Source organism: Mustela nigripes, chromosome 16 (genome assembly GCF_022355385.1).
Source record: "Mustela nigripes isolate SB6536 chromosome 16, MUSNIG.SB6536, whole genome shotgun sequence".
NCBI lineage: Eukaryota > Metazoa > Chordata > Mammalia > Carnivora > Mustelidae > Mustela > Mustela nigripes.
Genome location: NC_081572.1, coordinates 12,119,949 through 12,133,247, shown reverse-complemented (window position 1 = coordinate 12,133,247; position 13,299 = coordinate 12,119,949). Strand labels below are relative to the sequence as shown.

The 13,299-nt window shown below is 37.0% G+C and overlaps 1 protein-coding gene and 1 non-coding gene across 8 annotated transcripts in view; one reads left to right on the top strand and one right to left on the bottom strand.

Annotated features, from left to right (window-relative positions):
* Positions 1 to 13,299, top strand: part of CEP112 (centrosomal protein 112) — a 461,470-nt gene that overhangs the window by 141,141 nt on the left and 307,030 nt on the right. The gene's annotated exons all lie outside the window — the stretch shown is intronic.
* On the bottom strand, positions 8,947 to 9,049 carry LOC132004674 (U6 spliceosomal RNA). Its single transcript, XR_009400618.1, has one exon. It is a non-coding gene; the product is annotated as a U6 spliceosomal RNA (small nuclear RNA).

The window sequence follows — 13,299 nt, the reverse complement described above, 5'->3', positions numbered from 1 at the left end:
ACTCACCATGTTCTCTGCATAAGACCTCTCTCCTCCTCTGCCATGTACATGGGGTCCAGAGTGGACACCTGATCTGAAGGTAGCAAACTTATTTTACTCAGATAACAAAGAGCTTAACGTGACACAGCTAGTAAGTGGAGGTGCAAGGTTTCGAAATTGTGTGTGTTTGACTCTAGAGCCCTTAGTCCCAACCATTGTGCTGTAGGCACTGCTCCTCCTTCCTGATCTTGGGAATTTGGAACTGGAAAACCTAGAGACTGGATCAGGGCAGAAGCTGGAAACACAGAAGATGAAGATTGGCTGGGCAGCCACAATGGGCTGTAATGCAAACTCAAGTTCTGAGTAGAAATGTTTAGGCCAAGGAAAAAATGGAGCAGATGCACAGAGAGAGGCCGAGAAGCTGTAGGAAGTGCAGCCTGTGTGTACAAAAGCTTTGTCTCCTCCAGCTCCATCTCAAGAGGGACTCTTCACCAATAGCTCCCATCTTTACAGTGACAGCCATTTTATTCAGGTCGTGTGAATTAGAGGGTATATTAAAAATTTATTAAATAGTTATATTTATTTTTAAAAATAGATTCAATGTGGCCTATAAAATGTTGTTATACACTATATTTATTTATTTATTTTAAAGATTTTATTTATTTATTTGACAGAGAGAGATCACAAGCAGGCAGAGAGGCAGGCAGAGAGAGAGAGAGAGGAGGAAGCAGGCTCCCTGCTGAGCAGAGAGCCCAATGCAGGGCTTGATCCCAGGACCCCGAGATCATAAGGTAGAGGCTTTAACCCACTGAGCTGTCCAGGTGCTCCAAAACTATATTTATTTTTAAAAAGACATTTATTTAGCTAACTGGATAAAAACATTTATTACTTCGATAAGGTTTAATTGACATTTTTCTTAATTTGTCACTTTATTTTGTAGAAGTCTCACAAAGATTTGAGGGTTGTTTTTTTTTTTTTTCAGGCTTTATTTCTTGTGTATTTTTCACATATGAATATAGTTTTCCTTGCTACATTAAAAACTTACCTTTTGGGGGCACCTGAGTGGCACGGTTGGTTAAGCATCCGAGTTTTGGTTTCAGCTCTTGTCATGATCTCAGGGTCAGGGTTGTGAGATGGAGCCTACTTTGGGCTCCAAGCCAAGCACGAAGTTAGCTTGTAATTCCCCTCCCTCTCCCCTCCTGCTCATGCGCTCTCTCTCGCTCTCTCTCTCTCACTGAAATAAATAAGTAAATCTTTTTTTTTTAATGCTTAAATTCTGGAGTAATTAAAAAGAGAGGACTTATTGTAGAACAAATAAAAGTGAACTTAAATGTCCTCACTGTCAGAACTACCACAAATTCTTACTAACAAAGCCTGAATTAGGAATGCCATGCTTCTATAGATTTCCTTAGGAATTTTAAGGAAGATTATTTATGATACTAAAATTGTGATTCTGTTTTATTAGGAACAGCTAGGGTCTATTCAGTAGAAATAAATTCTTAATGGAAACTTGTAAAAAACCTGAAAAATTTGTGACATTTTTTATTTGGAAGAGATTGGAAGCTCCTAAGTAACACCTCCTTTTCCTCTCAAATTTATAATTAATTTGAAAAAATAGAAGAATCAGGTAGCTAGGGCTGTGGTTTAGGTGAGTGGCGGCCAACGTGCGGCTGGGGAATCCTCCCTTGTAGAATTAATGTACTCTGGTCTGGTCACAGCCCGAGCAGCCAGCAAGAGTCTGTGTACAGCAGGGGATATTCCCGGAGAGAGGAAGGCGCTGGACAGTGCCTTCATGATTGTTTCTCTCAAAGCCCCCTGCTCGTTAGTGGGTGTGGGAGAGAGCCAGACCAAGATGGACAGAAGTTCTCTTCTTGTTGAAGGAGCTCATGTCTTTTGAGACTTTTTTTCTGTTGGCATTTCATTTTAGAATCGTACCCCCCCATCCTCATTAGTTTTATTCTTTATTTTTTGAGTAAAGGAATATTAACATGATTTCAAAAATGAGACCTGCACGACAAGGTGTACTCAGAGGAACAGAGTCCCACGTCTGCTGCTTCTGTCCTTTCTCCTCCGGCTCAGCCCCGGCCGGTGGGTGACCTCATTCGTCAGTCTTTGACATCTTTTCTGTGTGTGTTTTTGCACAGATGAGCAGTGTATATATATTTCCTTATACTTTGCTTTATCCATTTGTTATAAATTAGAGGGCATTCATACATCAGCATAGTATGCTATTGTGTGGACAAACCACAATTTATGCAACAGCTGTCCTACCTGCGGGCATTCAGCTGGTTCAGGTTTTGTAATTACAGTTGATGCTATAACGAATAACCTACTAGGATGTGTATTTTTGTATTATCTGATCAAAAGATTAACATATATGTAGTTGTGTTTTATATTGCTAAATTTATATATATATATTTTTATAATTATATATATATATATATATATATATATCATTTCTACTGGCTACATATTAGAATGATTTTTAACCTCCCAAACAGAATATATTTTTTAGCTTTTTTGTCTGATAGATGATAGGTGATAAATAGTATCTGAATATAGTTTTAACTTGCAGTTCTCTTACAATAAGTGAAGATAAATATATTTTAATATATTTCAGGGCTATTTTAATAGCTTTATTGAATTATAGTTGAAATATAATACATTTCACACAAAGTATAGTTTCACATTCTGACATACCCTATACACTTGTGAAACAACCAACACAAAATCTGTCTATGTGAGCATTAGTTATTCCCAAAAGATTCCTTATGCCACTATGAAATCTCTACTGCCCACTTTTCTCTGACTTCTCCTTATGCAGGCAGGCACTAATCTCATTTCTGTCGCTATACTTTAATCTCTAGAATTTTAGACAAATGGAAGCATATGCAATATGTACTTTTTGGTCTTTCTTCTTTCCCTTGGCATAATGATTTTGAGGTGTTTTACTGAATATCAATAGTTCAGTGCTTTTTATTTTTGAGTATTATTCCATTCTATGGATATACCATATTTTGTTGACCCATATATCTGTTGATGGATATTTAGGCTGTTTTCAGTTTGGGGCTATTACAGATAAAGCTTCTATAAACATTGGTTTTTGTGTGGACATTTTCTTTTTGTTATTTTGAATAAAAACCCGAGAGTCAAATGTCTGGACCAAGTGGGAGGTGTATGTTTAACTCTTTAAGAAGCTGCCAAACTATTGTCCAGAGTGGTTTGTACTATTTTACATTCCCTCCAGCAGTATGTGAAAGTTCTTCTTCCTCCCCATCCTTGCCAACACTTGATATGGTCAGTGTTGCTATTTTCACAATTCCAACAGGCTTGTCCAAGCACTTCATTGTGGCTTTAATTTGCATTTCCCTAGTGACCAATGTTGAAAAACTCATCGCGTCCTTTTTTTGCCATAAGTATATCTACTTTGTCAACTGTCTGTTCAAATCTTTAGCCTCTTTTTTATTTTTAAACTGTGTTGGTTGTTTTCTTAGAATTGAGTCTTGAAAATTCTTTGTCTATATTGGATACAAGTCCTTTAATAGATACATGATTTGCCCATGTTTTTCTCCCAGTGTGTGGCTTTCCTTGTCATTCTTTTAATGGTTTATTTCAAGGAAGTGGTGTTTTTAATTTTGTTGAAGTCCAGGGTATTTATTTGTCCTTTTACAGATGGTGCTTTTGGGATCACATCTAAGAAGTCTTTTCCTAATCCCAGATCACAAAGGTTTTCTTCTGGAAGCTTATAGTTCCAGGTTTTACATTTGGGATTGTGATCCATTTTTTAAAGTTAATTTTAAGTTAATTTTGCTGGGAAATATGGATTAAATTTCTCTTTTCTCTTTCTTTCATAATATGCCTTCTTGTCCTTTTAATATGTATAGACTCTGCAGTGCAGAACCTCTCTCATTTGTAATGTTGATTTGTATTGTCTTTCTTTCCCAATCAGTCTGGCTGGAGGATTATCAATTTTATTGGTCATTTTGGGATTAGGTAATCTAATCATCATTGTTTTTTTTTTTTTTTTTTTTTTAAGATTTTACTTATTTATTTAAAAGAGAGATAGCACAAGTAGGCAGAGTGGCAGGCAGAGAGCCTGATGTGGGACTCTATCCCAGGACCCTGGGATCATGACCTGAGCTGAAGGCAGCCTCTTAACCGACTGAGCCACCCAGGTGCCCCAGGTAATCTAATCATTATTAAATGTATTATTAGATCATCTAATACTGAATTGTTCTTGCCTTCATGAAGATGTCACCTCATTGTCTTCTTGCTTGCCTTGTATCTGCCAGGAATCTGCTGCTTTCCTTACTTTTGTTCCTCTGGAACATGTCTTTTTTTCCCGCTGTTTTCAAGATTCTTTTTTTGTGGGGGGGCAAATCAATTATGTTGTGCCTTCATGTAGTTTTATTTGTCTTATGCTTGGAGTTCTTGGATCTGTAGATTTATAATTTTAATTAAATTTGGAAAGCTTTTGGCCATGATTTCTTTTAATATTTTTCTGTCCCCCATCTCTCTTTTCCTTTAAGGGTAACTCTAAATATATGAATATTAGATTGCCGACAGTTGTCACCAATGCTTTGTTTTTTATTATTCTGTTTTTCGTTCTGTGCTTTGTTTTGGTTAGTTTTCACTGCTAAGTCTTCAAGTTCATGAACCTTTTCTTCAGCAGTGCCTGTAATCCTATCCATTATGCTTTTCATTTCATACAATGTAGTTTTTCTACAAAGATATGAAAGTTCTGTCTCTAGAATTTCAGTATGACAGGGTACTTCTCAGCCTTATCACAGGTCCATGTTCCCTGCATTGCCATCTTGGCCCCTATTCGCTTCCCTGATTTAGCTGTTTTGCAGCTTCTCTGTTATCCTTTGTGCTGAAATACCCTACCCTGCAGGGTACGGTAAGAGGATCCAGTGACTGAACTTATTACTAATCACATATAAGATAACCACTGGAGCCTTTGGAAAAGTGTAGTATGAGGTAGGGAGAAATGGTGAGTGAAACATGGGTGATTTTTGTTTATAAATAAAGATTGATTTTTTTTTTTTTTAAGATTTTATTCATCTATTTGACAGACAGAAATCACAAGTAGACAGAGAGGTAGGCAGAGAGAGAGGGGAAGCAGGCTCCCCGCTGAGCAGAGAGCCTGATGCGGGGCTCCATCCCACAACCCTGGGATCATGACCTGAGCCGAAGGCAGAGGCCTTAACCCACTGAGCCACCCAGGCGTCCCTAAAGATTGATTTCTTAAAACTAACATAAATCCAGCTAATACACTTTTTTATACACTTTTTGATAAGAGTGTGTGCTTTTTATAATCAGCAAAAATGGTTGCATATTTTATTATATCTGAAACAAAACCTTATATTTAGAAATTACCTCTATCATGTTCATCTTTCCCTTGAAATAAATAAGAATCTTCTGATGGAGATTTGCTCTTCTCATGGAAAGTATGATGGCAAGGAGGAAAATAAAAGGTATTTTACAAATATCAAATAAAAATATGTATTTAACAAATACATACCCATTTTAATACACAGTTAGAAAACATATATATGTATATGTTACACCTCTTCAACATTCTTTGTGACGATCCTACCAAATGACCTGCCCTTTATGAAGCTTTTCTGTTTTACCCTAGGCATAATGAATTTCTCCAGTTCTTATTTGTTCATATTATTATGTTCATATTATTGTGTAGCTTTTATCATACTGAAAGTGGTATAGTTTGTCGTCTTTTCTATATTGAATGCAGGGACAGTGTGTTGATCATTTTTGTATTTTCAACACCAAACACAGATTCTGGCATACAATAGGTGTTAAGTAAATACTTGATAAATATTTTAGCTTTCAAATGTTCTGAAAGTGGTTTGATATGCAAATATGTTATGTGAGGATAAATTATAATAAGTAAGCACCTACTTGTAAGTTCAACCAATTAACATCAGTGATTTAGTTATGTATATTATATATACGCATGTGTGTGTATATATACACACACACACACACACATACAGGTTTAAAGAAGTAGCATGGTGTAGTAGAATGACTTTGGACTTTGGGCTGCTTTAATTTCTCATTCTGCCATTGATTCTGTAAATACTTGGGCAAATCACTTAACTCTTCTAAACTTCCTTATTTTCACTGGTGGAAAAAAGTAAGTGATAACTTTCTTATCGGTTTAAAAATGAAATGAAATAGTTCACGAACTACCCCAAACCAATGAGCATAGTGAACATTCAGTAAATGTTCCCTCTGTTTCATCATTTGTGAAGACATTAAAAATTATGCTTACACCATGAATGTTATCGTTTGTAGCAGCTTCATCCATTGGAAGTACTGAAAAGTATCTATTATGACTTTTTAATTATTTCACATAATTTAGAAATCATTTCTGATAAGCAAAAAAACTCCCAATGATAAATATTACATTTATGTTTGGTAAATAAAGAGAAAATTTTCCTATTTAAAATTTGATCTACTTGTGCATAGTGATGAATGTAAGTGAGAATATTTTCTACCTACTTTGAAATGTTGAACTGCCCAGGGACAAGGCATGGATGATGTTTTGAAGGAAATAAATATTTCAGCTTCATGTTTCAGCCTTTCTTCTGTATTCCTTTGATCTGGCTTTGGTTTACTTATTATTCTGCTTGAATGACTTCACATTGCCTTTTTTCCTCTCCTGAGTAACAGGAAGTGGTCCTGTACCTATTTCAATGTATTTAGGCTTTGTCGTTTTATAGGATGAACGTGCCTCTCATTATTTACTGATAAACGACTGCCTGTAAAGTAAGCTGTATTGGTGGATATGTATGTAGCTTTGCATGTATGATGAATAATTTATATATGGAACTTTTAATCAGTACTTTCTTAAATATAAGGAACATAAAAGAAAACATTAGATTAGGGATTATTTTGAAGTCTGAGGTTTTAAAGGAATTTTTCTTCACTATCCACTCTAGCTATTTATGTTTAAGAATCATTTTCTCAAGGTTTTCTTATTTTACCATGAAGATTTCAATTGCTCTTCTGTTTGCTGGGATAGAGGTCTTTTCATTTTTTTAATAGGCCTATATTATAGGGAGAAGTTAGTTTAGCACAAAATTAATACAGAAAACTTTAAACTGTATAAACATGTCATCACATTTACCTACATTATTTTATACTTCACACACAAATCTTCTGATCATCTGGGCTGTTTTTTTTAATTAATTTATTTATTTTCAGCATAACAGTATTCATTATTTTCTCACCACGCCCTGTGCTCCATGCAATCCGTGCCCTCTATAATACCCACCACCTGGTACCCCAACCTCCCACCCCCGCCACTTCAAACCCCTCAGATTGTTTTTTAGAGTCCATAGTCTCTTATTTACCCCGAAGATACAGATGTTGTGAAAAGAAGGGCCATCTGTACCCCAATGTTTATAGCAGCAATGGCTATGGAAAGAACCAAGATGCCCTTCAACGGACGAATGGATAAGGAAGATGTGGTCCATATACACTATGGAGTATTATGCCTCCATCAGAAAGCATGAATACCCCAACTTTTGTAACAACATGGATGGGACTCGAAGAGATTATGCTGAGTGAAATAAGTCAAGCAGAGAGAGTCAATTATCATATGGTTTCACTTATTTGTGGAGCATAACAAATAGCATGGATGACATGGGGAGTTAGAGAGGAGAAGGGGGTTGGGGTAAATTGGAAGGGGAGGTGAATCATCTGGGCTGGTTTCTTATACAGATTCTCACTGACTCTTTCCATTTGCAATGGTCCCATGGCACTTAGAGTATATATTATATATAATATTACAGTACAACTTGATTTTTTTTCTTGTGTTTTCCCCCATAATCAGACTATAGTTTCTCCAAGATTTGATCCATTTTTATACTTCTTCTAGGTCTTTTGCAGGTATCTGACTGAGTAAGTCTCAAAATTTGCTGCCAGGACCCTTGCCTCAGCTCCTAGAACACAGCCACCTTGCTGAAAATGTAGCGTAGGAGGTTGATGCCAGGATTAGTTCTTTTGAGTCATGATCATGAATTTATGTATCTTCTAGCTGAAATCCTTATGTTTTCAGGGGATTTTTGGATAGCTGAAGGAGATTCTTCATTCTTCTTCATAGGTTAAATGCTTCAAAACCAATAATGGTTCTTCAAGATTGGAGTCTGGCTCTGGGGGCACAGCCTGCTGGGAAAGCCTAAGTCATTGACAATACAAGGTCCTTGTCAGAAGAGAGTTCATTGCATTTCTTCATATTGTACCATGCCCTTTTGGAGTGTTTCCCTTGGTATCAAGAGAAGAGTCTTTAGCTGGTTTAGCACTGGAACATTATAGTTTCATTGAGTCTTATTGTGTGTTTGCCCTTGATTCTATCAATGCTGCCCTATTTGAGCCAAATTGATGGTGGGAACTGCTGGCTTTTTTTCTTCTCCGTTTATTGTTGCTGTACATAAGCCCATTTGCCTCTGAGGGCCTTCTAAGAAGGTTGTTCTGATTCACTATAATATGATGGAGATTCCTACAGCAGAGATCTCTTTCCTATAGATCCATCTTCTTCATTGAGTGGATGGAATGAAATTTCTCTGAACCCTCACCTTCTGTTTTTCAAGACCCTGTGTTTAAACCTCTGTTACAATATTTGGAACTTATATATATTTTTTCCTTTACCTGGTGGCATCTTGGTTTGTCACATAGCTTGTTCCTTAGTGAAAGTTAGTGATTAACATGTCATATGTCTTAACCAATTTTTGATGAATGACTTAATAAGAGGTTGGATGACTCTGTTGTAAACTCAAAATACTATGTTCTTTTAGGAGGAAGAAGAATGTAAAACAATCTTCTCAACTTTGCTATGGACATTTTAAACATCAATTTGTTATCCTTAGAAATATATTTTATTTGTTTTTAGGCTTCAGTGATTATATGATTATCTTCTACACAGCCTACTCTGTGATTCAGGAAAGCACTTTGTCCTTGTGTATTTTGTGTATCATCCTTATGCAGGGGTCATGCTAATCTTCTCTGTATTGTTCCAGTTCTAGTATATCCACTGTCAAAGTGAGCACTATCCTTGTGTTTTCTTGGCTCATATATTTTTTCAGATTTTATTTTATTTTATTGTGATCTCTACACCCAACATAGGGCTCAAACTCACAACCCTGAAATCAAGAGTCACATCCTCTATCTACTGACTAGGCCATCAAGGTGCCCCTGTCCTTGTGTGTTTTGAATTGGACACCCAAACTGGGTTTCAAAATTGTGATACATGTCTTTAATATGAGGAGTACAGAAATGCTTGGCAGCATCGTTTCCTTGTAGGGCCTTAAAACTTCTCCATACAAACTCACTTTAGCTGTGCATTGGCATTCTTCTTGGGTCTTTCATAATCCCTGGGGTGCCCTGGAGTTTTCAACAGCACCTCGTTCCTCATTATCCATTGTACACTTCTTTTCTATGCCAGCTTCTAGTCTTAGGAATTTACTTTTGAAAAACAAAACTTTCCTTGGTCACTTCTTCCTTTTGCAAGCCTTAGCAGTCATTCACTGATCTCCAGAAATTTTAGTTCCTAAGCATACTGATTCCCTGCACTTAACCACACTGAGAATTTGCATGTTTGGGCAGATGCAACTTGGTTAAGGGGAAAATCAAAACAAACTGGACAGTCTTTGGACAGTTTTACCCTGGGTCCTATCTCATTCAGGTTTGCCACTATTCAATGTAAATACGCTCTTTGCGAAGAAATAATTTGACTTTTTAGTGGTTGTTTTTTTTGTTTTTTTTTAACCTGGTGACATTACCCAGGAGGAGTTAAATAACAGAGCAAAGATGAAAACTTTAAATATTCAAAGACTATAGCAAATTTAACCTATGGATTTTTTTTTTTTTGCCTTATTTAACTTTTAAATTTGTTGAATTCCCTACTTATTTTTTTGTTCACAGCATTATTAAGGTAGTTATAAATATTTTATATATATATACATATAAACATATATATAATTATATATATAAATAATATATATAATTATATATATAAATAATACCTCAGAGATCCCTTGATGTGTTCTAAGGTTTGAATATATACTAGTTTTATTAGGTGTTATTGTTTCCTTTTACTGCTGTACCACAAACATAGTATCTTAAGATAATTCAATGTATTATTTTACAGTTTGGAAGATTAGAAGTCCAGAATAAAACTTAGGGCTGAGATCAACGTTTGTTAGGACTGGTTTTTGCTAGGAGATTTTAGGGAAGAATCTGTTCCTTGCCTTTTCCGTCTTCTGGAGCCTGTCTTCCTTCCTTGGTTTGGGAGCCTGAATCACATTGTCTTTTCTTTGCCGCTGCTTCTCTCATACTGCCTTGTCTCTCCTTTGACCTTGGTCTTATAAGGACCTTGTGATTACATTTCAGGCCTATTGTCTCCTGTTTTTAATCTCTTAAGGTACTTCCATACTCTTCCATGGTGGCTGTACCAATTTACATTCCTATGCACAGGGCTCAAGGGTTCTCTTTCCACTACATCTTAGCCAATACTTGTTATCTCTTGTCTTTTTTATTATGGCCATTCTAACAGGTTCAAAACAATATCTCATTGTGGTTTTCATTTTCATTTCCCTGAGGGGGGGTGATGTTGAGCACTTTTTCATTTATCTGTTGGCTATTTGAATATCTTCTTTGGAAAATTGTCTATTCTGTTCTTCTGCCCATTTTTGATAGGATTGTTTGGGCTTTTTTTTTTTTTCCTCTTGAGTTATATTGACTTCTTTATATGTATACTTTGGACATTAACCCATAACAGACATGGGTTTTGAAATATTTTCTCTTATTTTTTGGCTGCCTTTTCATTTTCTTGTTTTTTTTTTTTTTTTCCTGTACAGAAGATGTAGTCTCATTTGTTTATTTTTGTTTTTGTTGCTTATGCTTTTGGTGTCATATTCATGAAGTCATTGCTAAAACCAATGTCAAGGAGCTTTTTTTTTTTTTTTAAAGATTTTATTTATTTATTTGGCATTCAAAGATCACAAGTAAGCAGAGAGGCAGGCAGGGAGAGGAGGGAAGCAGGCTCCCTGCTGAGCAGAGAGCCTGATGCGGGGCTCCATCCCAGGACCCTGGGACCATGACCTGAGCCGGAAGGCAGAGGCTTTAACCCACTAAGCCACCCAGACACCCCAAGGAGCTTTTATCCTGTTTTCTTCTAGGAGTTTTATAGATTCAGGCCTAACAATTAAGTCTTGAATCCTTTTGAGTTAATTTTTGTGAGTGTGAAATAGAGGCCCAGTTTTGTTCTTTTGCATATGAATATCCATTTTTCCCAACACCATATTGAAGAAACTGTCACTTCCCCATTGAATAGTCTTGGCTTTTTTGTCAAATATTAGCTGACTACTTATGTGCGGATTTGTTTCTGGGCTTTCAATTTGTTCTATTGGTGTTGTTTTTGTTTTTTTTAAATAGCAGTACCATACTGTTTTGTTTACTGTAGTGGAATTTCTGGGAAGTGTCCTGCAGTACTGGGGGAACCGGATGTCTACCTTAGACTCTCCTTTTTCTACTGGAGAAAGCAGGGTGGCTCTGTTGGTGCAGTGTAATGCTAGCCTGGGGTGAGTGGATGGTGATGCAGAGTGCAGCCACTCCTCTTACCTCTCTTATGTGACCCATCTCAGTCTCTGTGGCCCATGGGGGTGTTTCATTCATATCCTTGGGTCTGGGATTTTCAGGATGGTGTCATGTCTATGGATAGTTGCTAGTTGGTCTTTTGGTGACAGGCACTGAAGTTGGGACTGATTGATGTCACCATCTTGATGACATTACTTCAAATGGGCTCTTTGATGTGTAGTGCATTTGAAGTGAAGACTTCTGTGTTCCAGAGATGAGCAGAAGTTTGATCTAGAGCTAAATGTCAGAGTCCCAAAACAGAAAGCAGACTATACCTTATCAACCCATGTGTAGCAGGCTGATCGGTAGCCCCCTACCCCCCGTAGATATGTTCATGTCCGAATCCTCAGAACTAGTGAATGTTTTTATTTAACAAAAGGATCTCTGCAGAAGTAACTGAGTTAAAGATCTTGCGATGAGGACATTGTCCAGGTGGGTCCTAAAGCCAACCATGAGCATCTTTATAAGAGAGACACTGGAGAAGGGACGTAGAGGAGAAGGTGATGTGAAGATGGATCAGAGAGAAATACAGTGTTCGTAAGCCCAGGATGCCAACAATCTCCAGAAGTTGCAAGTGCCAGGAAATGGATTCTCCCCTAGAGCCTCCAGAGGAAGTACAGTGCTGCTGACTCCGTGATTATACACTTTTGGCCTCCAGAATGAAGAGGGAATAAATTCCTATTGTTTTAGACTACTTAGTGTGCAGTGATTTGTTATAGCCAAGGGAAACTGCTACACCAGGCTACTTTCATGTATTGTTCTGTGGACTTCAATACTGAATTAGCTCTCTCTGTCCTACATTGTGTCCATAATGCTGATAATCTCAATAATCACTCTTATTCTGTGCAACAATTTTTTAGCTACCCCCATTCTCTTATTCATATATGATCTCTTCCTACACTTGATATTTTCGGATGTCATTCATTTTGCCTTTCAGAGTTTGCCTTTTTAAGACTTATCTACTTCTCTTCCTTTCATATCTGAATTCACTCTCTTCTGTCACTTTCCAAAGGTCATTTGATAAACTAAAGGAATGAATCATGGCATTAGTCCAACTAGATAATTACAGAACATGCCTTCTTCGACACTGAATAATCTATGTATGTTAAGTACAATTGCCATGCAGAGTATACTCTCAACTAATTATAGTTTCCAGTTTTGTCCCTTACTCGTTTTTACTTCCTCTTTAAAATTTTCCATCAGAAGAGTGTCTGGGTAGCTCAGTCAGTTGAACAATCCACCTTTGGCTCAGGTCATGATCCCAGGGTCCTGGGATGGAGTCCTGCATCAGGCTCCTTGCTCAATGGGGAGCCTGCTGCTCCCCCTGCTTGTGCTCTCTCTCTCTCTCTCTGACAAACAAACAAAAAAATCTTTAAAAAATTAAAATGAAGTAAAATGTTCCATTAGAAATATATACCTAGGGGCACTTGGGTGGTTCAGTAGGTTAAGGGTCTGACTTTAGCTCAGGTCATGATCCCAGGTCCTGGGATTGAGGCCCATATCAGGCTCCACACTCAGTGGTGAGTCTGCTTATCTCTCTCCCTCTGCCCTTCCCCCAACTCTTTCTCTCTTTCAAATAAATAAATAAAATCTTCAAAAAAAAGGAGAGAGAAATGTATATCTAGTTGGGAAAATACATAGAGAATCTCAGAACTGTGA